Source organism: Propithecus coquereli, unplaced genomic scaffold, assembly GCF_000956105.1.
Source record: "Propithecus coquereli isolate 6110/MARCELLA unplaced genomic scaffold, Pcoq_1.0 Scaffold125, whole genome shotgun sequence".
Classification (NCBI taxonomy): Eukaryota; Metazoa; Chordata; class Mammalia; order Primates; family Indriidae; genus Propithecus; species Propithecus coquereli.
This window is the reverse complement of record NW_012136636.1, coordinates 2,174,906-2,202,637: the sequence shown is the minus strand read 5'-3', so window position 1 is coordinate 2,202,637 and position 27,732 is coordinate 2,174,906.

Genomic DNA, 27,732 nt, shown 5'->3' with positions numbered 1-27,732 from the left:
TACACATCCAAAAATATATGTTTGCTATAGTTTTTTCAGGAAAACTTACTAACATATCATAAGCATTATTATTAACTCCTAGGAAGACTAATGACATTTAAATTCAAGGACAGGATAGTTTTTATTTAAGTAGACAATAATCCATGATGTAAGTATGGATAGTTCATATAAATGAATGCCTCATATTTGGCCAAAATAAATAGCAGTAAGTCTACCTTTAAGCTTTCAGCAAGGTCTTTAATGATTTTATTTTGTTTTATTTTTAGCTGTCTGGATAAACTACCCCTGGCACAGAGAGCATCAGGTTCGCCTGGAAGTCTTATTAAAAAATGTATCCAGGACTTCACCCTTGGAATTGCTGATTAAATTAGAGGAGGGCTCAAGAATTTTCATTTTCTCCTTCCCAAGGAGATGCTGATTTTATTCTCAGGTAGATATTGTAGTTAAAAATGGGTGTAATTTTCGGCTATTAACAGAATAAGGTCAAAAGCTCCATTGCTGGTATAACAGGAATATGACAATCTGGCCCAACTACCTTGTATAGTGTTGGGACCTAATATTATTCCTGTTTGACAATGGACCAGCCCTTCTAAAGTGAAATAGTGACCATTTTCTCAATATACTACTCTCTTGAGACTTTTGGACTTTTATCTTGCTGCGTCTTCTACCCAGAAAGTCCTTCCACCTTTATAGTCTATAAAATGGCCACTTACTCTTCAAGGCAAAGTTCCAATGAAATTTCTTCTAGAAGAGTGAGATGCCTTACTCTTTAAATGAGGCATTTGAAATTTAAATGAATGAAATTGAGAAACTCTCAAAATTTGATTAGAGCATATCATTTCATATTGTGATCTAAGATCATAATGATAATGTTCCAAATGCCTCACCAGGCTCCATGAGGTGATATGAAACTCAAGTTGAATTTTGGATCAAAAAACTATGTTTTCATTATTCACCTGATATCTTTTTATTTTAAACCATGATTTTCATGTAAGAAAATATTAGTGTCTCCAAGGATTTTTCACATGGATTTTAATAATGTGCCAAATCTCAAAAACAATTTTGACCATAACATTTCTGAATATTATTCATTTACACACAAATAAAATACAAATGTCTTGGATATAAGAAAAAGTCATTACAAGGGATTGAATTTTTTTTTACAGCTCAACATTTCTTAAAGATTTTACTTCTCATATGTGCTGGCATATGTTTTATTAAGAAATTTATTAATTTAAACTGTTACAATTTTATCAGATGCTGGTTATGTGGATGTGTGTGAGGGGTGGTGTGTAGGTGCTATGATCTGATGTGTATACCTGAATTTACAAGATTCCAAACCTTCTCATATATAAACATCTAGTTCTCTAGAGGCCGACATTATTAGCAGTGAGGGCTTTAAGTTTAAAATCTAATTTCTGCCAAAAGGTACCTGGTTAATCTGCTTCAACCAGTGGTGAACAAGCTCTATCATTACCCAAGTGCATGAAGCCATTGCTGCCTGTAGCCTCCAGTAAAGCTTAAGGAGTGATATGTGGGTGCTAAATTAAGGCTTATCAGGTTACCGTACATCACAACACTGATAAAACTTCCTCAGGAAAGCACAAAATGGAACAAGGACCTATTCAGAAAATGTTGGTTTGTAGATATGCCATTACAATGGAACTCGTCTAAATGACAGCATGGCTTAAGTGTGGAATTTTTACTCCCAGGTCAGGAAATTCTCTGGCAGGAACCAAAGCCTATCTTAACTCTTGCAATGTGGCCAGAATCCGGGTTGTTTTTCTACTGCGTGCTGGTTTTCTGAGATGTGAATTTTGGAAGATAAGAACAGAATAGCATATTAGCTCCAACATGTGGCACTTGTCAGATTAACAAAAGGAGTGGGAGGCGTCATACGAATCTCCACTTTCCTGATGCAGTTTCAAGTTGAGAGCAGTATAATGTTCATATTTTGTATCCTGATGTGAAAATGGGATAAAAAGTAAAAGGTGTGTGAGCCATAAAAATAGAATCTATTTCTTTTCACCTTTTATAGATGCAGGATCTAAAGGCACTCTTAAGGCTCACTTCAAGACCACAAGACATTGCCTTTGTATTTCTTGTTGTTTTCCATTTAACCTTGTGCTTAAAAAAATAAATCTATATTTTGTACCATTATTTAATGGCAGGGCTTCTTTAAAATGTATCTGATCCCTTTATAGAAATACTAAGGGATGCAATTTTGTGAAAATAATCACAGAAAATGGAATCCCTTAAGTTAATTGTGTCTTTCTCACTAATTCCCATCAAGGGAATGAAAGCTACTACTTAAGTGATCTTTCAGATGATTAGCGTAGGCATCCAGGAAGTTCTTTTTGTTATCTAATCTAAGTCACTCTAGCTATAACTCCCAATTGTTTTGATAAAGAAAATGAACCTATTTCCACCTTGCAGACAGTAGTGGTGAAGCTGTAATATGTTTAGAAAAAACACTGAAAGCAACCAGGGAGGGTAGCAGGCTAACATGTTTTTAATCGTTTATGTACTAGCATCATATACAATGTATGATGTGTGCACCTGTGTGTATACAAAAAGAAAACCATGGTGCATATAACCCAGTGAGGTATTATTGTATTTATGTAACACTGAGGCAGAGAATCTTTAAAACAGCCTTGATGAATTCACCCATCTTGTTTGTACCAAGAAACAGTGTCTGAAAGGGTCAGGATATTGGAGTTCCATAAATCAACAAGTTCCATAAATTGTATTATTGTGCCCTCATTTGAGTGTCTCACAGTTGTATACACATAGCATTTATCCCAAAAGTTATATTAGAACACAAGGTGGACAGTTATGGTTTGCATTAACAAATCCACATTTAACCATGACTAGAGAAAGTCCTCCAGATGAAATATCCACTACAGCAATGTGAAGTGATAGGAAATAAATCATTCCCATCTTCACCGCTCTAGCCAGGTAATCATAGTAGCCTGGGACGACACTGATATCAGCATCAGTTATTGCAGTAATTGCACAATCAATATTTATGGGCTTAATCAGGAGAGAGATGGCACCTGGACCCAGCTGCCTGTGAGAGGGGAGGGCAACGTGAAGGTGGACGGCACCGGGTCAAGGTGAGGAAGGCAAAGTGAATCAGCAGCAAAGTCAACATATGGTCTGCTCATAAATCATCAGTCTTTGACCGCTCCATAGAACACAGCTTCCTTCTTAGTCTGGAATTGAATGTCAGTGGTTTGGTTTTGGATAAAGTCACAAAAATTCTTCAGCTTTTTAAAATAAAAAAATTACAGCCAATTTGCATTTGTATCTTCATAAAGGGGATATAAAAATATAATGCATGATTTTCTGTCTTTGAAAAGTTTCGAATCTTATTGATAAGGCAAGACAAAGAGAAGAAACAACTATAAGCAAGATTCGAGTCATTTCTCTGTCATTAACTCCTTGTATTAGATAAGCCGATTCTTGTGTCTAGACCGCTATAAAACGAGAGTTAGAATACACTGTCTCCAAGTTCCAACTGAATTTACTAATTCAATGATTCCATGTAATGTCAAGTTTATATGGTATAGAAAACAAAAATCAAAGGAATTCCAAGAGGGAAGAAAAAGAGAGAGTCAGGTGTGGTTAGAGAAGTCTTGGATCATCAAGCGTTTGGCGGATATTAAAAGCAAAGGTAAGAATTAGCCCAATGGAGAGGTGCAGAGGGATGAGGGTTATGGGAAAATGTAGAGAATAAGGGAAACAGACACAGGTGAAAAATAAGCATGAGGTAGTTATCTGGCATTGAGAACATTGGGTCAACTGATGGAAACGCAAGATGGTTTAGGTATCAGGTCAGTTTGCAGAAAGCCAGGGATACAGGGCTAACAGAGTTGAGTTTGAAGCCTTTGCAAATTTCAGTCAGGAATCCTTTCCCATCAGATACTGAGAAAAGGGGTGTTTGGGGAATGTTCACCTGGAGCAGCATGAGCAAGTTTAAACCGATACACGTTTCCAGATAGGAGATTCACAACAAACACAGATGAAATTGCAAGCTCTTGAAATTGCAAAGACCTGATAGAACAGAATCCACATTTGCACATAGCAACAGTTAGCAGAAGCCAGGCCTGCTTGGCTTTCAGCCGGGCCTGTTATCTCCAGATTGTCACAACTGAGTCTGGCCTGCTTCCCATCTTCTGCCTAGAACAGGAAGGTGTGGCTTGTGAGACCACTAGCACAGGGATTCTAGATGGGAGCCACTTTAGTAGACTCCTGCCCAGGTCTCATCCCGAGCTGAGACAGCTGTCATTCAGAATGAGGAAGAGGAGGGTTATATGTGAGTTTTGTTTTGAAAGCACAGTACATACAATTGGGGCTGAGTGAATTAATATGAGGGGTAAAGGGGAGGAACTGGCTCACGTGATGAGGAAGCTTAAAAATACTGTTGTACATATTAAAATCAATAATACTTTTAAAAGTCCTCAGATAACAGACTCAACTGCATAATTTTAACATCATATTATATGATGAATTAAAAGTATTAATTTTCAGTGTTCATTTGTAGCTTACTCAAAATTTTAGGCATATATAGGTTGACCCAGAATAGGAATAAATACTAAACCAAAGGGTATTGTCCTTCTTTGTGCTTAAATTATTTTTGAGGATACAGATTCCTTGTCTAACACATTACAAGGAATTTTAAAAACATGATACATACTCCTAGTAACGTATATTGAACGATTTGATGATAAAGGAGTTATTATAATCTGTGCAATGGAGGCTGGTCAAGTGTTTCGTTTTCATAAAACAGATTGCAATCTCATGCCACCTTGGCCAAATTTAAAATAAGTATGCCAGGTAGAAAAGAGCCCGAGTGGAATTTTATTAATGAAATAATATGCTTATGGCCCAGTACCAATGATGGATCAGGGACATCGTTTTTAAATATGAAGAGCTACTAAACATAACTAAATTAAGATTAGGAAAACATCTGTTTGCCAATGATCTAACTGTATGTAGTTGTATGACCCAGGTATTTACCAAAGGAGAGGGAAATGATTTGTAGCTGAATGACAAATCATATGCTATGTAGTATAGGTATATTTTGTTTGTTTGTTTTAAGTGAATTGTCAAATTCTTGAAATCAGAATTTTTTTTTTTTTTACTAACTTTTGCTTGTAGCGTTGTACTCAGTCTAAAACTGGTGAGTGTTTTTTTTTTAAATTAATCTAGTTGATACATGATTGGTGGATTTTTAAAAAAGACATTTTTACATTGTTTTTTTTTTAGTTTTTAACTCTAATTCCAAGATCTGAAGGTAGTTTCAAAAACTAGAACAGATTTCTGAAGCTGAATAAATTTGCTTTGTCTATTAAAAGTATGGAAGTAGGCTAAAACAAAAAAAAAAATGAAAAAGTTAAAGTAAGGTTCAAAATCACATTGCCTCGTATGATAGTTTCCAATAAATTTTGTAATTGCAGCACATATATGTAGACAGAATGAGCACACAATAGTTTAACCAGACATTCACAGCATGTGATTCCAAAACCATGGGCAAGACTTGGTTCAAGTTTATTTTCTGAGCTGTCTTGGATGCTCTCCTTCCGGTAATGTCTTCTCTGTCTCATGTATCCTGTCTTACTTCAACTCTTCTGACAGCACGTCAAGCATTAGCAGCAGAATAATCTGTATGCACAGTGGGAGAGAGAAGCAGACCAAATACACATTGAATAGGGAATGATAAGTCTCCAGCAGTTGATACATTATTCTCCCTAGCAAAGAGTAGATTTGCTAAGCATATGGAGACATGCTCATGGATCAATAGGGAGAAGTTTTAAATATATGACCATCCTGTGAAAATTTATATCTTGACTGAGGATATGTTTTGATAGTATAAGTAATATTCTCATAAAATTTTTGGAGTGACACATGAGAAATGAAGGAAACCATAATATAAAAAGCACATGTTAAGTCCTTGCCAATGATTGAGCCATCCTTTTGCCTTATAAAGACATTGATTTTCATTCTATTCTGATCTTTTATAGTAGCTGAATTCTATATATCTCAAGAATTCCTAAGAGAATAAAACACAGTTAAAATTAGTGTAACGAGTTTGGGTTAGGAGAAAGCAAGATACCCTGGATCTTGGATAAATACACTCACTCTAACAAATTTGTCAAGATGTATCCACTGAGGATATCATTTTCCTTACCAAAATATAATGCATACCTTTATTTATTTGATATTTTTTTCTTAACCTCAGAGCTTTTAGGATAGACTTGGAAAAGAAATTCTGCTAGACGTATGTTTTTAATATACTGCTTGAAATTCTAACATTTCTTTCAGATATTTACCCACCAAGACTCATTTTATCTCCAAGACTCATCTATTTGTTATGGGAGAAGAGTCAGAAACAGACCTTATAATGAAGTTTCCTCTTCTCTTTCTCATATTCTTAAAAATGGGAGAAATGGTTTCTGAATTATCAAATATTCCACTGAGAACTCAGCAGGTGATTCCAAATTAAATTCACAACCTTCCAAGATGACATTTTCCTTAGAAAATCCCAGGATATAACTTTACCAACTGGACTGTAACCAAGCTTCCTTACGATGAAACATAAATTGTTGAATTGTGAAATCAAATATTTTATCAATTAAAATACAATGGCTAAGAATAAGACAATAAAGTGTTAATGTGCTTTGTAATAGGGAGACATTAAAAGTTGTACACAACTGAGAAAATTTCCCTATATTTTTCAAGGTTTGTAGTATCGTATCACAAGTTCAATCTTGCTATAACGTTTTGATGTTTCAGTTATGAATAGTTTGTTATATTTTATTCATACTTTAATTTTGCTCTTTTAATTCTTTCTCATCATTCAAAACTATCTTTAAAATAGAATCAGCTAAAATATACAGAATATAGAATAGGAAATATACAGAATTTTCTTGTTAGAATACTGTATTGATTTAATACATGATTTCTTTGTGTGATCAATCCACAAAAACTACTTTTGGAAACAAAAATGGTGATTAAAGTTTTAAACAAACATGGTTTAATGAAATTAGTCTAATTGACTAAATTAAATTCTGTTATGAAAGCCATTATTATCCTTGTCTAGAAAGGGAAAGTAATAGCAAATTGAATCACATAATTTGCTCTAGAGTGTTTATTACATAGGCATGTGGTGAATGATATATAATCATAATTGATTGATTATATTGAAAAATAAAGAAAAATATACTCACAGAGGACAGAACGAACATATTATTCTGGCTAATTATATTTTGTGAATAATTGACATTTACATTTTCTTAATTTTGAACTTAGCCCTGCTGTGTATAACCAAATGGTCTTTGCTGTTACAGTTTCAAAATATTTTAAATTATGGCTGCTAGATCACATAATAAAAATTATAAAACATTACATTGAAAAAATTAGATTATTATTATAAAAGCTTATAAAAACATAACAACAGTACAATGTTGTTTTGACATTTGCCTCTCTCATATAAAAATCAGGAGAAAAAAATTCCAATTATTTGAGTATTCTTTTCTGCAACATTTTACCAAATTGCAATACTCAATAATTTGAAGACATAGAATTTACAAACAAGTGGATTATTCACTACAGAATGAATATGATCCTGAAAGTTACTCCTTTGGTGTTGCAATTGTTTACATAATTTTTTAGGGGAAGGGGTGTTATTTAAAGTTAATTAACATTTATTATTTATATCATAAAATTAAATTTGCTCACAAAATTAACACTTTTATAACACTTTAATGAATGGATTATTTACCATGAAAAATGATAAAAAGGATAGTATCTCATTGATAATTTGGCAGACATTTTATCTCACGTATTTTTTCTTGTATTATAATCCTATGAAGTTTATAAAATTTATAAAAATAACGTAGTAATCATTCCTAACCAATAAAACAAAATATCTTTTATTGTAGTCACATCTATTTTGCTATTTTATTAATGAAAATTTCCTCAAAAAATCTGAATGGATTGCATTCGAGTTCTTTCAAAATTTGAGATTTCTTAAATTCTTGTGAATTTGTGAATTTAATTTCTATTATTGGACTTAAGATTCTGAGACATACACTTTCATCTCTTACTTCAACTAATATCAAAAATGACAACTTTCCATATTTTATGTTCAAAATCTTATATACTTATAAAAGGATGTGAGCATTATTGAAGAATAAATAGTAAATTTAGACTTTGAACTATCAATTAAAGACCTGTTCCATTTAACAATTCATTATAATATATTTCAGGGACTTGAATGTTCTAATTTGAAAAATAAGAAATAAGAATAATTCTAATATGAACAATTAGACATAAGTTGATCTAAAGGTAGCTCTTATGTATAATCTTAAATTACGAATTTATTCGCTAAACCAAATTTCAAGTAATCATTTTTATTGTATCATATCTTAATATGTACAGCCTTATATATGTATTTATTTTTCTAGCATCTGTCTTTCTTTCCAAAAATGCTGACCAATAAGTCAGTTATCTCATCTCTCATTTGAGAACCACAAGAATTCTCTCTTTGGGAAATACGTGATTTCTTTTGCGGTAAACCTGTGAGCTCAAATTTCTTAAATTTAATCTTAGGAGTTACTGGGGTTTTTTCTTACTCTCAACCATGAAAGCTTCTGACAGGAGTGAATTGAAGATGTGCTCACTTTGAAACATTACCAGTAACTTTCACAGAACTTTCTTCATTAAAATCAGAATGTCAGTGCTGTTGCTAACATTTCTGGTGTGAGTACATTGCTCTTTTTCCAGTTGAAAATACAGGGTAAACGCTGCTATTCAAAAGCATTAAAAATTCTTCATTACCATTTTAGGGTTCAATATCAGTGAAGGGAAGTACTATAGTGTATACATCACTCAAAATAATCAACATGTTAAAAGCTAGTATCCCACTTTCAATTCCCAATTTTGCTTTTAAGTTAGTCTTGCTAGCAATTTGGAATTTTTTATACCTGATATAGGAAATTAAAAGGTAATATCCCTTTCAGTTATATTTCATGTTTCTATGGCATAATGTTGTTGTACTTTACCTACCACAACTTTTACTATGTACCAACTGCATGCCAGTTACTGGGCTGAGTTCTTCACATTGACAATGACACTAAAATTTGGAAATACTCATTTAAAGTAGTTAGGATAAAACAGAATGGCAGAGAAATCAGGCAATCTCCCCAACATCACAGGGCTCAGTAAGTAGTACAGACAGAACAGCACAGAGCAAAGCATATAGCCAATATTGATTAGTGCAAGCATTTTTTAACCATAATATATGTTTAAACCTAAGTTGATTACTACTTAGCTTAATTTTGTGAAAAGAATGAAGACAGAAAGCAAGATGAGCTTCATATATACATAATATATATTTAACTGTATCATATTAAAAGGGTACTCTTTCAGGTGAAAATTTTCTGACCTTTCTTGATATAATACTTACATTTTACAAGAAAATGAGACCTACATATTTTTACAACATTTCCTTTAGGATTAATGGTGAAATTATAGCTAATTGCCATTGACTAGACAAAACTCAAATGCTGTTTATTGCTTTATATTTATTATATTTAACACTAGACTGTGGAAAACCTTGTAAAATGTCTTTAGTTATTACAGAATCCAGAAATCCTGAACAAATCTGTCATTCTTTTCCTATGAATTAGGGGAAAAACCACTTGCCCTGCCTAAATTTTCAAACTTTTGGGTTTTAAATAACTGAAGTAAATCAGTATTTGTCTTTTAATATTAATCTCATCAGTTTCTAAAAATTCAACTTATCAAATGCTTACATCTGTCAATGTCATGAAAATCCAAAGTGCCTATATTATATTTTCTTATAGATTTAATTACAGAGGGAAAGAGTCATGGAAAATATAAATATGTATAATTTATAATTGAAAACTCTTTCAACATTTTGAATATTTTTAAAAGGGAAAAAATATATATGCACACATACATATATATACACATACATACATATATATATATACACACACATACACATACATATATATACACACACATACACCCACACTCAGGTATGAGGTGATAAAAAATATAATGTAACTTACTAGTAAAATCAGTGTATTTTGTGAATTGTAAAAACTCTCTATAAGAATATACATTACAAATGTATCAAAGAATACATTTGGATTACATTGTAGGTAACATGAATTATATTGCATATGATTTGTGTTTTAGTTACTATATCATATAGGGGCTGTAAGTATCAGAAGAATCTTACTCAGTTAACTAGCTCTGACATATCCATAAGGGAATAAGTGATTGAAATATAATTTAGCATAAAAGAGTTTGAATTAGTATAGAAAAAATATAAATATACTGAAATAAAAGACCTGGCACAATCCTTCTCCTATCCTTTATCAAATTGTATGAAAATAATCTCTACCCAAGTTTAATTTACCTTTCGAGTTTATTATCCTATAAGGAATTTATTCCATTCCATGCCTCTATGAATTTTAACCCAATACTGATAGATAGTTGATACTCAGTAAATGTTTCAGCTGACTGAAGAAGCAAGTATTTCCAATTCACAATAGAAATGGAGATTTTACAGGATTTTCCAAATAATTAGAGTTACATACACACAGAAGCAGAGAGAGAGAGAGAGAGAGAGAGAGAAAGATCTCCCAGGTACATCAACCTTGTAGATAAATGGAGGGTTATAAAAATGATTTGACAAACTTGTTCTAAGTTGCTTAGCTCTGCTAATTCTCAGGGGAGAAGAAAAGACTTGACATTATCTAGTGTCTCTTATGTAAAACACATCATGCAAGATGATGTTCATTCTTTATTCCTTTTAGTACCAATAGGTTTTGGATCGCACTGCACAGTAAGCTGCATCTAATGATTCATATAATTTTTACACTTATACTTGAAATATGTTGTTACATGATAATGGTAAATCATAGCATTTTGAAATATTCTACTATATGACAGTGGTAAAAATTGTTTCCTTCTTTTAAACATTCCATCATATTTTTTTTCAGAATCAATATCTCATAAGAATTATTTTATGTGATTAGTTTTGGAAACAAAGTATGCCACTGAACTTAATTTATGAATATGAAATTGCAATCTGATATTTATAAACTTTTAGTAATATAATGTTAGCACTATAGGAGGAATTATAATATGAGCTGAGTAGGAAGAATTAAAATTCTGTTCTGTTTTAATTATTAAAGTCACAATTTTGCAAGTAGCAGAAACATTTCTGAGTAAAAGTGGTCTAAGAAAATGAGAAATCTTTGACTGGTACCCTGGATTGTTTTATTCCTGATTTCAATTCTTCTTACATTTCTTACCTTTAAAATTACCCTTGGAAATTTTAGAAGAGCCCTTAAACTTATTTTTTTTGTGACAATTTTCAATATTTCTTCCAAAACATAGTCTAAACAGTGGGCTCTTCTATGGAACAATTCTCTAGTTGTGGAGACCCAATGCTTTTACTCCTCAAATAAAATGTAGCTACATAGCTTTTTGTCATATGACATCTTTCAATAGTTATTTGATATACTTATGCTCATTTAGAAACATAAAAACTCATTTATCCAATTTTATTCTACATTACAAGGTGTTTAAATAATATATCATAATATAGTGTCTGGGTCTAGTCTCTACCATCTCTCAAATTTGCATAAAAAGAAGTTACTTTTCCCAAGATTGTATTGTCACAAACATATTCATTAAAATTCAAAACATTAGAACTAGAAATGTAACTTTGCTGTTTAAAGTGGTCATGTACTCTTCTTTCTCTCTTTTTTAAACTCCTAAGGATAGTCTACAATTTATAAATGATTATATTTTATAAGTTCATAATTGAGGAGTTCATTTTGTTTTATGAAAATAAAATAAATAATTGTTGAATTAGTATTCATCAGAGGCGGAAAGGCCTTGATTCAACAAGCCCTGCCATGTTGCAAGTCTCAAATCCTACTTAGAGAAATATTGTTTGTTTGTGTAATGTTAAACGTGCCTTAACTACAGAGGATATATGCTGATGGTTTTATTTTTGGGCACTTACATTCATAGATTCCTGCCATATGATTGCATTTTACAGTATAATATGAACATATTCATAATGATTTCATTTGAATCTATTCACATTTTATATATATGCTCAATGAAAATGCTCTAATTTTACTACCAATTATATGATACTCTCAAATCATTGTTGATTATTCTGGTCAATTGTTGAGAGATGTTCCTCACTCTCAATACCAATTTCCACATTCTGGAATTCATATAACAAAAGATATTTAAATAGCAATCCACAGTATTGTTATATACATTTTATTATTTAAGCCATACCACATATTCCTTGTGTAGTTATCATTATCCCTAATTTATAACTGAGAAATCTGAGGATGGAAGAGGATAAGCCATTTGCTTGAGATGTTCTAGCTAATGAGTGACTGAGACAGGAATTAAATTCTATGTATAAAATTCAATGTTATTTTCATTAATATTTAATATTGGCTAAAATAAATAGAAGATTTATGTATAGACTGGTATATATATGAGATGCAGAATTTAAAGAAAGCTGATCTACTGTTATTTATTTTATTTTCATTCCAGAGGAGAAGACAAATGATCGTTTTTTCTTATGTTGTTACTTCACAAATGGCAGCACTTTTTATTTAGGGATATTTTAAGAAGATGATATAGGCTTTGGCTGAAGTGGAAGGGCTTTGGACCACATGTGAAACTTCACTTTGACAGTGAATATTATGTCCAAAGGCTCTCCTGCTTATAGCATTTAAATCTAGGGTTACCCCTTAGTGATGATAGAAGATTTATGTCCTATACTTGATGTAAAATTAACTAAATAATTTTCAATATTATGGTTGTAAGCTTCTCTAAGGAACTCAAAATAAGTGTGAAGGCACACATTTTTATTGACTGCAAACAATAATTTTTGGTGGTCTTATAATCAATTTGACTTTAGAAGTATATCTATAAATATAATTTCCAATTCATATAGACTAACATAGAAGCTGAGACAAATGGGAAGTTGCCCTGGAAGCCTATCTTTGGATCCACTCACAAAAATCAGCTGAAAGAGACACTTGGAAATTTCTTGCCCTGACCCAGATAGTCTTTTGATTAAAATCATATGGTTATTAGTTTTCATTTTCCAGATGGAAAAAATGAAGACCAAAGGAGTGTTTATGTGGAAACTGGGTCTCCCAATCCCTCATGCTGCGGTCTTTTCACATCTGAAATCTTAGCTTCAAGACTATTATAGACTAACATATGCTTTATGTGTTCACCTAATCTACATGCCTTTAGTCTTTTGAAGATTTTCAGTATTTTATTTAAAAGCATTCTGGAAAGAACAGAAGCATTAAAGAAAAACATTAAAAGGATTTTTTTTTTTTTATGGGTACCTTCCTCTTCTGTATTCATTGGAGATGGAAGTTGGAGAGTAAAGGAATTTTTCATAATCCTTTCCCCTTTCTTTACACGACTTAAATTGGCACATATGAAACATGGCTTAATGTGACTTTACTCCGTATCAGCGCCCTCCAACAACACTATCAAAACCATTGCATTGTCTCCCCACTCAATGTAGTCTCAAAAAATAAAGAACATAACTAGACTCAAACTAGTGACCAGATAATGAGTCATAATATAATATTAGAAGAGTAAAGAATCATAATTTTATGAAACTAAGTTTGGGAAGTTCAGTGAGTTGCCCAATATTGCACACCAAATTTGTGTAAAACTACCTGGAACTCAGCTATCTACAACTAGGTTGGCAGGGGAAATGGCTATGAATTCATGTTCCCCTGCTATGCCCTAATGCTCAGCAAACGATGTCATATTCCATAAAATACATTAGTTAATTATGTAAATATAGCAAAACCAAACAAAACTCTTTGGTACATTAATTATTGCAGCAATTTATGTTCTCTGATTACTAATAGATGAAAGCAACTCTATTTGCCTGATTCATCCAAAAATGTCAATATGTTAAAAGAGGAGGGGTAGCTCACAGAGTCAGAGAAACAGCTACAGAGCCTGACTCAGAAAGCACACCTTAAACAGTATCGCTGGACATCCTTGTAAGGGGACCTAGTCTACAGTTTCATGTGGACTGCTCCCATCCCTGCCCAGGGATGAATCAGCTGCCTGTATATTTTTCTTTCTTATATTCTTCCATATGAGGGTCAGACACTGGGAAAGAGACTCACGGCAAGGACAGTATCCTGACTGACAGCCTCCCCAAAGCAGCCCACAATCAAAGAGTAATGTCCCCTCAAAGAAATTGAGTATAATTGCCCAAAAAGAAAATGGATACTGATTATCAATGTAAGACCTTATATTTCGTCGAAGCTTAATTTAAATGTCTCCTCCTCCAAAAGCCATTTTCTGATTCCCGTAAACCATCCTCAGTATATCAGCTTTTATTAGACAAGCATGTGCGCATAGTCAAGAAAACAGGATTTACGAGAGGACAAGAAAGAAGAGCCCTTACCCTCAGGGAGCATAAATTTAGCAGAAGGTGATATTACAGTAATACCATTTTTGTGCTTCTCTTAGGATCCCAATGCCCTGTATCGTAGTTACAAGTCTTTTTTCATCAAAAAATTTTAAAGCTCTTCAGCGATTTATTGTATTAGTTGATGTTTGTGTCTTCCATAACATTTGCCACGTTGTGTACCGCACAATGCACACCAATAAAACCCTTCAAAATTGGTCTTAAGTGCACAATCTCCTAACTTAGTCCCCAGCTTATCTTGTCTTGATGGCTACTCATGTGTAAGAGCACCTAAATTCTCAAAATGGTTCTTAAAGCATTTCATAACCTTTCCTTAACTTAGTCCCAGTTATTACCACTGTATCACTAATGCAGTTGAAACTGTAATCCCACCCCTTAGCCAGATTTAAACTCATCTTCCACTTTGGTGTTCTTACATTTGGTTATTATTAATATTTATTCCTCCATTATTGCAGACAAACTTGGCCTTATATTGGAGTTGTTTGTACATGTTTTTGTGATCCCAGATAGATTGTGAGCTCCTAGAGAGAAGCGATTACTCAGCAAAAGCTCTCTTTTAAGATCAATGGGATGCTATGTACCTAGTGGCACAAATTATTGTTAGCTAAGTTTAAAAAGAGAAAATATATTTGTACTCATTTTCAAAAGTTTTTCCTCTTCTAAGTACTATATGCCAACGCTATGCTAGCCCTGTAGAAAGAGAGTTATATATGGAGTATTTTTCTTACCTTTAAGGATATTAGAGCATAAAATAATTGAATAAATTCTTAGGACAGAAATTGAGAGATATGATAGACACTAAAAAGGGAACGGTCAATTCTGCTTAGGCAGACAGAAAAGATTCCATAGAATAGATTAATTGAATCTAAAAAGATAAGTGGAAGTATAATCCTTGAAGAAAAGAAGACAAGAGCTTTCCAGATGAAAGAGGCAGTGGTAGGATGAACAAATATATGAAGGATAAAGGAGGTAAAACATTTAATTTAAGGAACAAAATAGCAAGAGATTAAATTAGGTGATTTGGAAGGTATCACGGATTACATACAAAAATATGTAAAATGCAATTTAATCATCATTTTTAGGTAATAAAGACCCTGTGGAAGGTTTTAGGGTGAAAAGTAATTGTGTATACACTTTAGGAAGCTCATGTTTACATCCTATGGGGAATGGATCAAATGGGGAAATTATTAATAGTAAAATGAAGAGCCTGACCTAACATAGGCAGCAACTGTGAATCTAAAAAAGTGAATGAGCACAAGATATGGGAATATACACATTAAACAGAATCCAAAGCATATTATAACTAATGACAAGAGGGAGTGTGAGAGAAGTATGAGCATGGGTCATCCAGGGTGGATCCAATACTTCATGGGAGATGGAAGAAATGCATAGCGGCTCCAGTCGCTGAGATTAAGGATGTGGGAACAGAAGCAGTTGTAAGTACGTTGAACTTTTGATGTCTATAGGAGTCCACTGATTACTGAAGATCTGGAAATAGGCTTTGATGGATAGATATTACTGGTCTTCGAGACATCAGAGTGTACTGACATAACTCTTGGTGCTATTTGAGGTTACTAAAATGCAGTCGGGAAGGGAAGAGGCTAGAAGAGAAGAAAGGAGGGAGTGTGAAGGGGAGAAAATGAGAACGGCAAGTTAGAAGTAGTAGACAGAGCACTGGAGCCGAACAGAGACGGGAGAAGGGGGAAGAGTTAAGGAAAATGCGAGAGGAAAACTTCTGTGATTTTTCAACAAGTTAGTGTGGACAGAAGAAAGTATCTATAAAAAGAGAGAAGAAATGGTCAAAAGGAAAGAGGGAGGAAGAGAATTTTCATAATGAAAGCCAAAGGTGTAATTCCCAGGTCTGTTTGATTCTAGGGAATTTGCTACTGTCTGTTATACTCTTCTGCTCCCGGGCCCAGTCCTTCCCATTGCCATGTCGAAAGTCTCCTTTGCCCTTTCCACTCTTATCTTAAAGGCACCTTCCTATTTTACCAACCAATAAATTGAACTATTTTCACTTACAATAAGCTTTGGTCACAAGCTTTGGTTAAACCATAAGCTTTGGTCAGAAATGTTGTTCTATCTATTAAGGGATTTTGTAGATACTACATATAGATATGCTGAAACCCAAAGGTATTCATAAATTTAAATCTAAAACTTTTAATCTAGGACCAGTAATGGTAAATGATAACAATTGAAAGATACCATGTTATCATAACAATATCATGAATGTAATAAAATTTAAAATAAAAACAAACCTTAAATAGCATGCGATAAAAGAAAATACTCAAAGACAGAAGGAGAGATAAGTCTCCCTATCTTCATAAAATTTATTTATTTTTTAATTTAAAATATAGAACACTTTACTTCTTTTTCTGTTATTTTAATGTCTCACCTTCTTCTGAAAGATTACACGTATTTTAATATGATTAATCTCGTTTTACCCTTACAGAAATATTGTGTGTTTGGCAGGGGAGCTATTTTGACATATACTTAACATATGAATTAATTGTGGGTTGCCAAATAATAAATGATGTTTTACTGGAGTGTAGATCCAAGTGGCTTAAATAGATATTTAAATACAGAGTGGCTGAACTGATCAGCCAATGTAAGCAGTTTTGTCTTCCTAGCAGATTTATCTCTCATTGTAACCAAATGTATTCTTTGCATTCTGGTATAAACGTCATTCTCCTGTCAGTTTTGTAGGTGTGTGTCTACTGAGGAACTGGTATATGGGTTGTCCACACAGAGTAGAGATTTTAACATGAAGAGAAAAAAGCCACCACGTTAAGATGTTCCCCAGAACACCCATCAGGACTGAAGGCTTACAGCTGTAGTGCAACCAATGGCTGCTTCTTAATTTTAGTAAAAACTTTTCTTTTCTCCCATTGATGATAGTTTCAAATTTTGGTGTCAGTTTAGGGCGAGTTCATGTGTGATATGGATTTATTTATTTTATTTATTTATTTATTTTTTATTTTTATTTCTCAAATTTCAAGCTGATAAAAATTATTAATAGATTTTCAGTCTACTGCAATATGTGAAATAATGCAATTATCTCAAATAAAATTGTGCTAAGATTTGTATAATGACATAGTTTGTGGATCAAGCGAATTATACATTAAAACGTGTGCAGTCTATTGAAACTCTATGATATAATTTTAGAAGATTAATTATTGTATTGGCCATTTTTTGTTGGAATTATTCTTGATTTATGGGGTTAGAGTAATCCCATGTCTTGAGAAATAGAATTCATGTAAAATGTGAACATCCTATATATTATCCTAATATTAATTTTAGAAACATATTCTACGGATGCTCAAGCAATCCTCCCACCTCGACCTCCCAAGTAGCTGGTACTACAGGTGTATGCCACCACATTGGGCTAATTTTTCTTATTTTTTTTTTAGAGATAGTGTCACTATATTGCCCAGACTGGTCTTGAACTCCTGGCTTTAAGGGATCCCCCTGCCTCAGCCTCCCAAGGTTCTGGGATTACAGAAATGAGCCACAGCGCCTGGCTCAAACTATTTTTAAAATCATATCGACTGTATTTTATTTCATTAGCAATAGAATGTGGATGCCATGGATTAAAAAGAATAGCTATTTTATTGTGCACTATCTTTCAAATATTATTTTTAGAAGATTTTTTTGTATTAACTATAGGTTAATGATTTAAAAATACCTGTTTAAATTGCAATCTACAAATCTTACATTCATTACACTTTCCAATACCATCACTGATTTTTACTTCACTTCTCTAAACTAAATGTCTGTTTTAGTCTCTGTAAAATATTATAAAAAATAAAAATATGCTCACATTTTAAGCAATACATAAATACTTGCTGAATGAATAAATATGACCAAACTGTTCTTGCAAAAGCCAAGGAGTTTTGAATATAGAGATTTCATACCATTCCTTTTAATTGTTCAAAATATTACATGATACAAAAATCATATTCACAATTTAGACTCATAGCCATTTTTAGAAACTATAATTTTTGATTCAAAAGAAATCTGCAATCTTGCAAAAATGAGACTCAGTTTAACAGAGTGTTTCCAAGGAAATTGTAGCTGTTTCCTTGCCTTTCTTCTTAGACAAGAGACTTGTGATGGTATATCTTAATATTCCACACATAAAGGAGAAAAAAGCAGAAAACCCATAGGGCCTATAAATATAGGCAGCAGTGTTATATTTGAAAGCATATTATCTGGAAGTAAAAACAAAACAGGTTCTTATTCTAGCTCTCCATCTAAATATCTGTGTGCCATTGCAGCTCATTAGCAATGAGCCCTCAGACAAATCACTTGCTTCCTCGTGGTTTAATTTCCTCATTGGGCCAGATAATCTCAAAGACTGTGTAACTAGCTTAGAATTTGTTTTTTTCCTTCCAGGTTAAAATTTAAGCAGATGTGATATCACCTATAGTTTATTTTATTTTATTTTATTGCCAGAAAACGGGGTGAAAAGGTCTTTATCAATCAGATTTATCAATTCTTTTTTCCTGTACAGTGTTCCCAATGCGACACTAGATTTTTGCGTATACTTTTAGTGGAAAGTGAAGTATAAGATAACATGTCAGTAGGACACATCTGCTCCCCTGCTATTATACTCTTAAGTTATTATTACTATTATTTTATAATATAAATCATTTATAAGGGGTTTGGGTCTAAATTTAGAATTTGGTTCTTCAAGTATTTACGAATTCCATTAATACCCTGTAGTTTCTTTGGGCATCATCATTGGTCTGGTTGGTTATAGTGGCCAAGAATTAGACCTGTTCTGGCTAAAGATGACAGAGAATCTTTTGATTGTCCCAAAGCTGGAAGATGTTCAAGTCACCCTGTAGATGGTTCACAACCAAATACTATGTAATGTGTTTTTCCTGTAAAACCAGAGTCTTAAAAAATCCTTTGCCTCAATTTTAGTGACAGAGTGTGTATCTTCAGCAATGTGTCATCTTATTTGGATAGGCTATCCCAATAGGACCTCAACTATAGCAAGCCAAAACATTTCCATGGATGGCAGACTGTATAAGGACACAGTCTATTAGAGGAAAACAGAAAAGGAGAAATGTGGTGAGCAAACAAAAATAGCTTCCACATGGGGCTGTTTTGGGTTATTTTACCCCATAAGAACAGTAACAATTAAACATTATAAATAAAATAATTTTATTTCTAAATTACATATCTGCCTGTAAAGGAATGACTCTGTACATCTTCACTTCATAACATATACAAAAATTAACCCAAAATGGATTAAGTTTAAGAGTTAAAAATATAAAACCCTTAGAAGGAAACAGCTGAAAATCTGTGTGATTAGGCAACGGTTTCTTACATATAACACCAAAAGCACAAACAACAAAAGCAAAATAAATCAATTAGATTTTATCAAAATTGGAATTTTTTATGCATCAAAGGACATTACCAAGAAAGTGAAAAGCAACTCACAGAATAGGAAGAAAATATTTTCAATCATATAACTGATAAGGATTTAATACTTACAATGTTTAAAGAACTCTTACAACTCAGGAGTACAAAGACAATCCAATTAAAAGATGAACAAAGTATCTGAATAAGCTATTCTCCAGAGAAGATATACAAATGGCCAATAAGCACATGAAAAGACCTTCAATATTAGTCATTAGGAAATGCAAATCAAAACTACAATGAAGTACCACTTCACATCTACTAGGATGGCTATAAAAATTATGCAAACAAAAACTGAAACATCTGTTGGTGAGGATATACAGTGATTGAAACCCTCATACATTGCTAGCAGGAATGTAATATGGTATAGCCACTATGAAAATCTTTTACCAGTTCTTCAAAAAAGTTAAACATAAAATTACAACATGATCCAGCAAATACACACCTAGGTAAATGCATAAGGGAAGTGAGACATGTTTTCACACAAAAAGTGTGCATGAATATACCTAGAAGCATAAACATTACAGTCAAAAGTAGAAAAAAGGAAAGAAAATTATATATATATACATATTTATACAATAGCATATTATTCCATTATAAAAAGCAATACTGAAGTACTGTTGCATACTAAACCATGGATGAACCTTGAAAATATTATGCTAAGTGAAAGAAGTCTTACATAAAAGACCACATATTATATGGTTTCATTTATATGAAAAGTTCAAACTAAGCAAATTTACAGAAACATAAAGTAGCTTAGCAGTGGCCAGTGACTGAAGGAAGGGAAACTGGAGTTAACTGCTAATATGTACAGGGTTTCTTTTTGGGTCATTGAAATGTTACTTAGTGGTGATGGTTACAGAACATAGTGAAAATACTAACAAAACACTAAAGTATACTCTTCTAACTGATGAATTTTATGTATGTGAAATATATCTCAATAAAAATACTATAATAAAATAAGGATTCACTGAATTCACTGAACAGTCACCTATAAATATTTAGACACAAATATATGTGTGCATTTAGTTATTATCAACAATGTCATATTAAATGATTAGTAACATTAGTCTACTAGTATATCACTGAACACATGTTTAATCCCTGCCTTTATTAAATATTTATTGAATGGCTACTACATGCCGGGCACTGTCTTAGGTTCGAAGAATTCAATGATAATTAAGATAGACGTGATTCTTCTGGAAAGGATGAATGATCTTTAAACATTTTTGTTTCAGGACATCTTTACACCTTTTGGAAATTATTGAGTACGCTAACAATCTTTTGTTTATGTTGGATATATATATCAATAATCACTGTATTGGATATTAAAACTGAGATAAACATTTTAAATAATTATTAAAATAATAAACTCATTATATTTTAATATAAATAATATGTTCATTAAAGCATTTTCTAAAACACACATTTTTGAATAGAGTGAAATTGTTTCACATTTTTGCAAATATTTTAATCTATTGTTTTGGTTAATGTATATGAAGAAAGTCTTGCCTCACACAGATATGAAAGAGGGATTAATATTTAAATTACCTTTAAAGAAAATTGTGACTTTTTTGATACTGTATTAATTCTCAACACCTGGAAATGTCTTACATGTTAGTTGCAATGTGAAATCTGAAACTGTATCAATGAACTTCTCATAATCTGTTACATTAGAATTGATTGGTCTTGGCCGGGCGTGGTGGCTCACGCCTGTAATCCTAGCACTCTGGGAGGCCGAGGCGGGCGGATTGTTTGAGCTCAGGAGTTCGAAACCAGCCTGAGCAAGAGCGAGACCCCGTCTCTACTAAAAATAGAAAGAAATTAATCGGACAACTAAAAACATATAGAAAAAATTAGCCGGGCATGGTGGTGCATGCCTGTAGTCCCAGCTACTCGGAAGGCTGAGGCAGAAGGATTGCTTGAGCCCAGGAGTTTGAGGTTGCTGTGAGCTAGGCTGACGCCACGGCACTCTAGCCCAGGCAAGAGAGTGAGACTCTGTCTAAAAAAAAAAAAAAAAAAAAATTGATTGGTCTTTCTTGCCCTTTGAAGAGATCGTTTACTCGTGAATGATTATGTAGCATTATTTATTGGTCACTTGGAAAATGTTCACTGAGTTTTGCAGATTTTCCAATTCTTGACACATTTCATTATAGAAATCACACTTGTTAATACCACCACTGTTCTAAAAAGAAATGTTTTTAAACATGGATGCTGTCGAGCTGATCTTGGAGGGCACACATTTTCCAAAATTCTACTTATCACTTGAAAGCTTAAATTTTATAATGAACAAGTACGGTCAGATGTTTCCTTTAGGGTCACTTTGTTCATTTTTGGAAAAAAAAAAAACATATCTGCCAAATGCCCTCTTCTGAATAACCGTGGTTTGTCAGTCATTCTCTGAAGTAGAAATAAAGTGCCATGAAAGAGTGGCCAACTAACTTTGTAACTCAAACAATTGCATGAGGCCAGGTGGGTGGCTCATGTCTGTAATCCTAACACTCTGGGAGGCCGAGGTGGGTGGATCATTTGAGCTCAGGAGTTCGAGACCAGCCTGAGCAAGAGTGAGACCCCCATTTCTACTAAAAAAAATAGAAAGAAATTAGCTCGAAATTATAAAAATATTAAAACAAAAACAAAAACAATAACAACTGAATAAGTGCTTTCCTGGAGTCAGCTGTTACACTTGGGTACCCAGCAGGAATGCTCAACTTCATCTCAAGAGTTGAAAAAGGCATGTACTCAAGGATGGAAATATCATACACTTAACTGTTTTACTGCTCCATTGAGGCATAGTTGAGTAAAAGAAGCATTGTTTTTATTTGTTTACAGTGGCCCCATGGTGGTGAAGACTTCGATGACAGCTAGTACAGTAGCTTCTTGCACATTGACCTGGGATTTTCCAGCAGTTTTATCCACTACAACTTCTGTGCCACTTATGCAAATGTTAACACACTGAAAAAGGCAAACTGGGGCGGGGGGCAAAGAAAAAAATAAAAAAAAAAATTAAAAAATGAAAAAGGCACACAGATGTCTTAATAAAGGTGCTGTGACAAACACAGTTTTGGCCTCATAGTCACTCTAAAAGTATACTGGGACACCTAGAAGTCTGTCTGAGTATCCAATGTTTTGACAACTGCTGCTCTAGGGTCTAGCCTAGTGCTTTATCTGAGCTGATTTCTGTTTTCTTTTTCTCATTTTCCTGTACATGGTAGAGTCTTACTCATTCTCCGAAATTTTTCATGTTTGTTATGGTTACTTTATATATGTAAGGATGTGCCTATCTCTTCGACATGCACATCCTTAAGTATATTTTCTCCCTGAAATCTTCTCTGACTCGCCCTATTCTCAGTTGTACATTATGACAGTCTCCTACACAAATGTTCTTTTGGACTCTTGCTATGTTCACACTGTGGGGCTATCTCTCCTAGGGTACAGGAGACCTTGAGAACTTCAGAGTCCTGCAGAGGGGGGTGGGCTACCTGAGCTCCCCAGCTGTCAGTTCACATCGACACTACTTTTTCTGATGAAATGCCTTAGTTTGGTTTCAGTCATTTCTTCTAAAGCTTTTGCCTATTACGTGGAGAAGATTTGCTGGACTCTTAGGTTGTCTTCTTACGTAACTGAATGGTGAGTGGGTAATTCATTTGCTCCTAAGAGTGCACTGATTTCTAAGTAAACAGAGGCTGGTTCCTGGCAAAGTACCATTAGAAGAGCCCTTCCCCCTCCTTACCAGTTTATAAGGCTTATCAATTTCTCACCTTTCCAGTTAGTTTTAGTGCATTCTGACATGGTCAGGGCCCCATCCGATGAGTCACCTGTTCGGAGAAGCAAACATTTCAAAAGAAATAAGACTTGAAAGTAAAAGACTACAATTGCATTTCGAAATAGAGACCACTGCTGCCAATTGTGATTGTCAGCCTGTGTGCTCTGCTTTGGTGGCAGTTAATGTAATAAAAAATGGAGAAGTAAATACATCTATTGGAAACTTTTGGAAAATTGAAATGAAAACCTAAGTATATCTTGTCTCTCATAATTAAGGCCATTGTTCCTGATTTGCTGTTTCTCAGTGGAAATCACCTAAAATTGGATGTAGAATTTTGTTCACTTATTTTTTTAACTATGTGATATTCTGGGAAAAGAATATTAAAGGGAGATAAGACTCATTTAACACTCATTTTAATTATGCAAATAATATTTTACATTATATATATTTATTAGGTCAAACTAAGATGTATGTCTTCTATATTTTTATCTGTGTCTTCTGGTCATTTCTGTTGATAAAAGAGTATCAACACACCAGGCGCAATCACAGTAATGTTTCAGTGTGTTCCATGGACAGAAATAGTACCAAAGTTTTTTCTTCTCTTATATCACATTTTCCTCCCATTCCCTCTTCTTATTTCCTGCCCTCCCTCTCCTCCTTGGCTTCCAACTTGTTTCTCTTTTAAAGTTGGCTGTAGACAGCATGGGGCATGTGAAATATAATTTGAAATTTGCACATTTAATGTATTCCATGTTGACTGTGATGCAGTGAATAATTTCTGATTACCCTGTCTCACCACTCATTTTCCTCTGTTTTTTTTCCTTACAAAATTAAATTAAAACTCTGACTGAAACATAGGAGTTCCTCAATAGATGCTTATTGATTAATGATTTATTCTGAAGCACAAAAAATAAACTTAATTGGTTGACACACATTTTGTACGTCAAAATTGACCCTGGAAATGATGTCGTAGAGCTATTCTTCTGTGTTATTCTACTTTTTAAGCTTACTGTTGGCAATAATTGTTTTTAACTTTTAAATTGTGATTAGAAACATTCTAAAACTTAAAGATAAAAATAAATAAAATATAAATACACTCATTTTGCATTTTAAACATATGCTTTCATGTCATAAGGGATCCCAAAATACCAAAGATATTAGAGGAACAAATGAACTGTTGTTGCCTTAAAATATATTCCTTTGTTGAGTTCATACTGCTAACCCTTTAGGGTATTGACAGCCTATTATTTTTCATATGTGCCATCTTTATCTAGAAAACTGAAAGAACAACTAATTATATCCTTTTGCAAATGAGTGCAGCAGAATAGCTTTTGTTCAACACAATTTTTAAATCTGTTGAACAGGACTGTTGAATGACTTAAGAAGTTACTATCCAGTGTATGTGTGTGTGTGTGTGTGTGTGTGTGTGTGTGTGTGTTTGTGTGTATGTGTTTATGTGTGTGTGTTAATGTTCAGCCACCTTAGCGTCATGGGAAGTGTGGCATTGGGATATGATTGTACATTGCGCTTTGTTATAAATTTACCAGTTTCTTTGGATCATTTTTTGGGGGTGTGTACTTCTATGCCTCTCATTTAGCCTGTATATTTTTGGTATGCTAGACATGGTAATTACCGCTCTTAAAGTTTGTGCAAATGTTGCTGGGAAAGGGCAAAGGAGTGAATAATTAAAGTGAAGGTCATGAAAATAGACCTATTAACAAAAGCATAATGATTTCTTGAATAATCCCTTCATCTCTCTCCTATATCATAATCCTTTCTCATAAATAATTGTATATTCAAGTCTAGACATACTGCAGTTTTATAGAATTGTGTTGCAAAATGCATTAGGCTGCATTAATTACCAAGAGAAGCCTTAGGTTTCATAACTTTCTTAAAGTGAGATTCCCAGCTGCTTTCAGAAGAGAGAAGCTAAAGTACATAGTAACTATTAGCAACATGCCTGTGTAGAGCACCATGCCACAAGGTGGTGGTGATTGGGAGGGAGGTATCAGTGTTAAAAGGGCCTATGGATGGACCACCCAGATATTAGAGCACGTTTATCTTCATATGTGATTCTGCTCATCATACTTTCTCAGTCCTGCTTCCCCTCTCCCTACCTCCTCTGCTTTTTTTAGCCTCAAGTCATTGAATTATATTTGTACAGATTACAGGAAAACATTGAAACCTTGTGCAGAGAAGTATAATTTTTCTCTAGCAGTTTATAATAAATGAGATTTACTTGTAAAATTACTGTCATCATCCACAAAATCTTTCAGGTGACTCTCATGTCACGGGTCAATTTCACTGTTGGGGATACATTAGTTCTTTCATTTGGGTCATAGCCAAGACTGGGGGACTCTTGAGGGCAATAGGTGATGCAGGTGCATAATTAGCATATGTCCTTTGACATTGCTCAAGGTGTAAAATGCACATTTTAATTCATTGTAATATCATTTTGCTAAAGAAAAAGCTTAATGTTATGATTATTATTTACTATCTTTACCTGAAGGAGATTTTATTTCTCTTTACATTATGAAATATAGCTGTTCCCCAATGGCCAAGACATGCATCTATGTTTTAATAATAACAGTTTTTAAACTGTTTTATATGGTTTTTCAACTCACTAAAATGCTAATATTTTAGATCCCTTGATTATATTATTGGACTTACATTGATGACATTTTAGATCTTTTCAATTATGAGTATTATTTTATTTATTTTTTTGTTTAGGAATATTGTTCCTACTGTGAGATAAAGGGGCAAATTGAGTGCTAATGTAATTCTGTACTGTTCAGATAGCATTTCCATGGTTACATTGATTCAGTAATGGCTCATCCTGAATTACTCCTTCTCTATTGCAAACCCCTTGAGGGGAGGATCTGGTTTGTATGTTTGGTTTTGTTCTCTTAATGTCTCTGTATATAGCCCCAATTTAGGTTTCTACATATATTGCAGTAGTAGATCAAAAAATACTTGGTGAATGAACCCATAATGTATGCAGGTAGGCATCTACAGCATCAGGTATGATTGATCATATTTTTAGTGAAAAAAAAAAAAGTCCAGCATTCTAAAATTCTCAAAGTACGACCTTGTGTAAAACAAGAGGCAAGACTTCCAAGAAGGAAACATGAAGACTTGGCTTTGTAAAGTTTCAGCGTATAATGATTTTATCCAGTATGCCCTTAGCACACACATAAACAATTAGAACATTATTAAAATAGTCATCATATTTAAATATATATGTATAAACCTAATATAACCTATTTAAACATGTAGAGAAAACATTTATATAGGTGAATTGTTTATATAAAATCTTAATGATGAAGATATTGTTTAAAAAATAATAACAGCTAATTTATTGAATCTTATTTTGCAGCAGTCTGAGTAATTTAACCATCAGAATAATTGTGTAAGGTTGGTACTCATGAATAATCCGTTCATATAGGAAATGCCTAGAAAGAGAAAGTGACTAATTCAAGGTCGAACAACTAATAACTAGAAAGGTGGGATTTTCTTTCAAAAATATCACAGTATACTGTACATTCAATATATTGTATCTATCAATATCTGTATATAGATAGATATCTTTATGTATATAAAATAACATATACCTTTCTCTTAATACTGTGATTGAATGAACAGATCTACCACATTTTGTTAAGATCTATACTGAATTCTAACGTATACATGGACCTAGATTATTTTGTTTTTCCCTCATTAATGAATTTTTAGTTTGTTTCTATTATTACTATTCTCACATTTTGCAATTACCAAGAAATACTGGAATAAACAGGAGTTAATTTCATTCATGTTTACTGTAAAATTGTGTCACTATTACTGAAGTACAAGAGTTGAGATGACATAATGTCTAAAATTATCTTTAAAATTTTACAGCAACAACAATTAAAAAGAGATAAATTAAGGAGATGTGCAAAATCCTGGTAATTGACTTATCTGGGTAATGAAGGATATGAAGGTT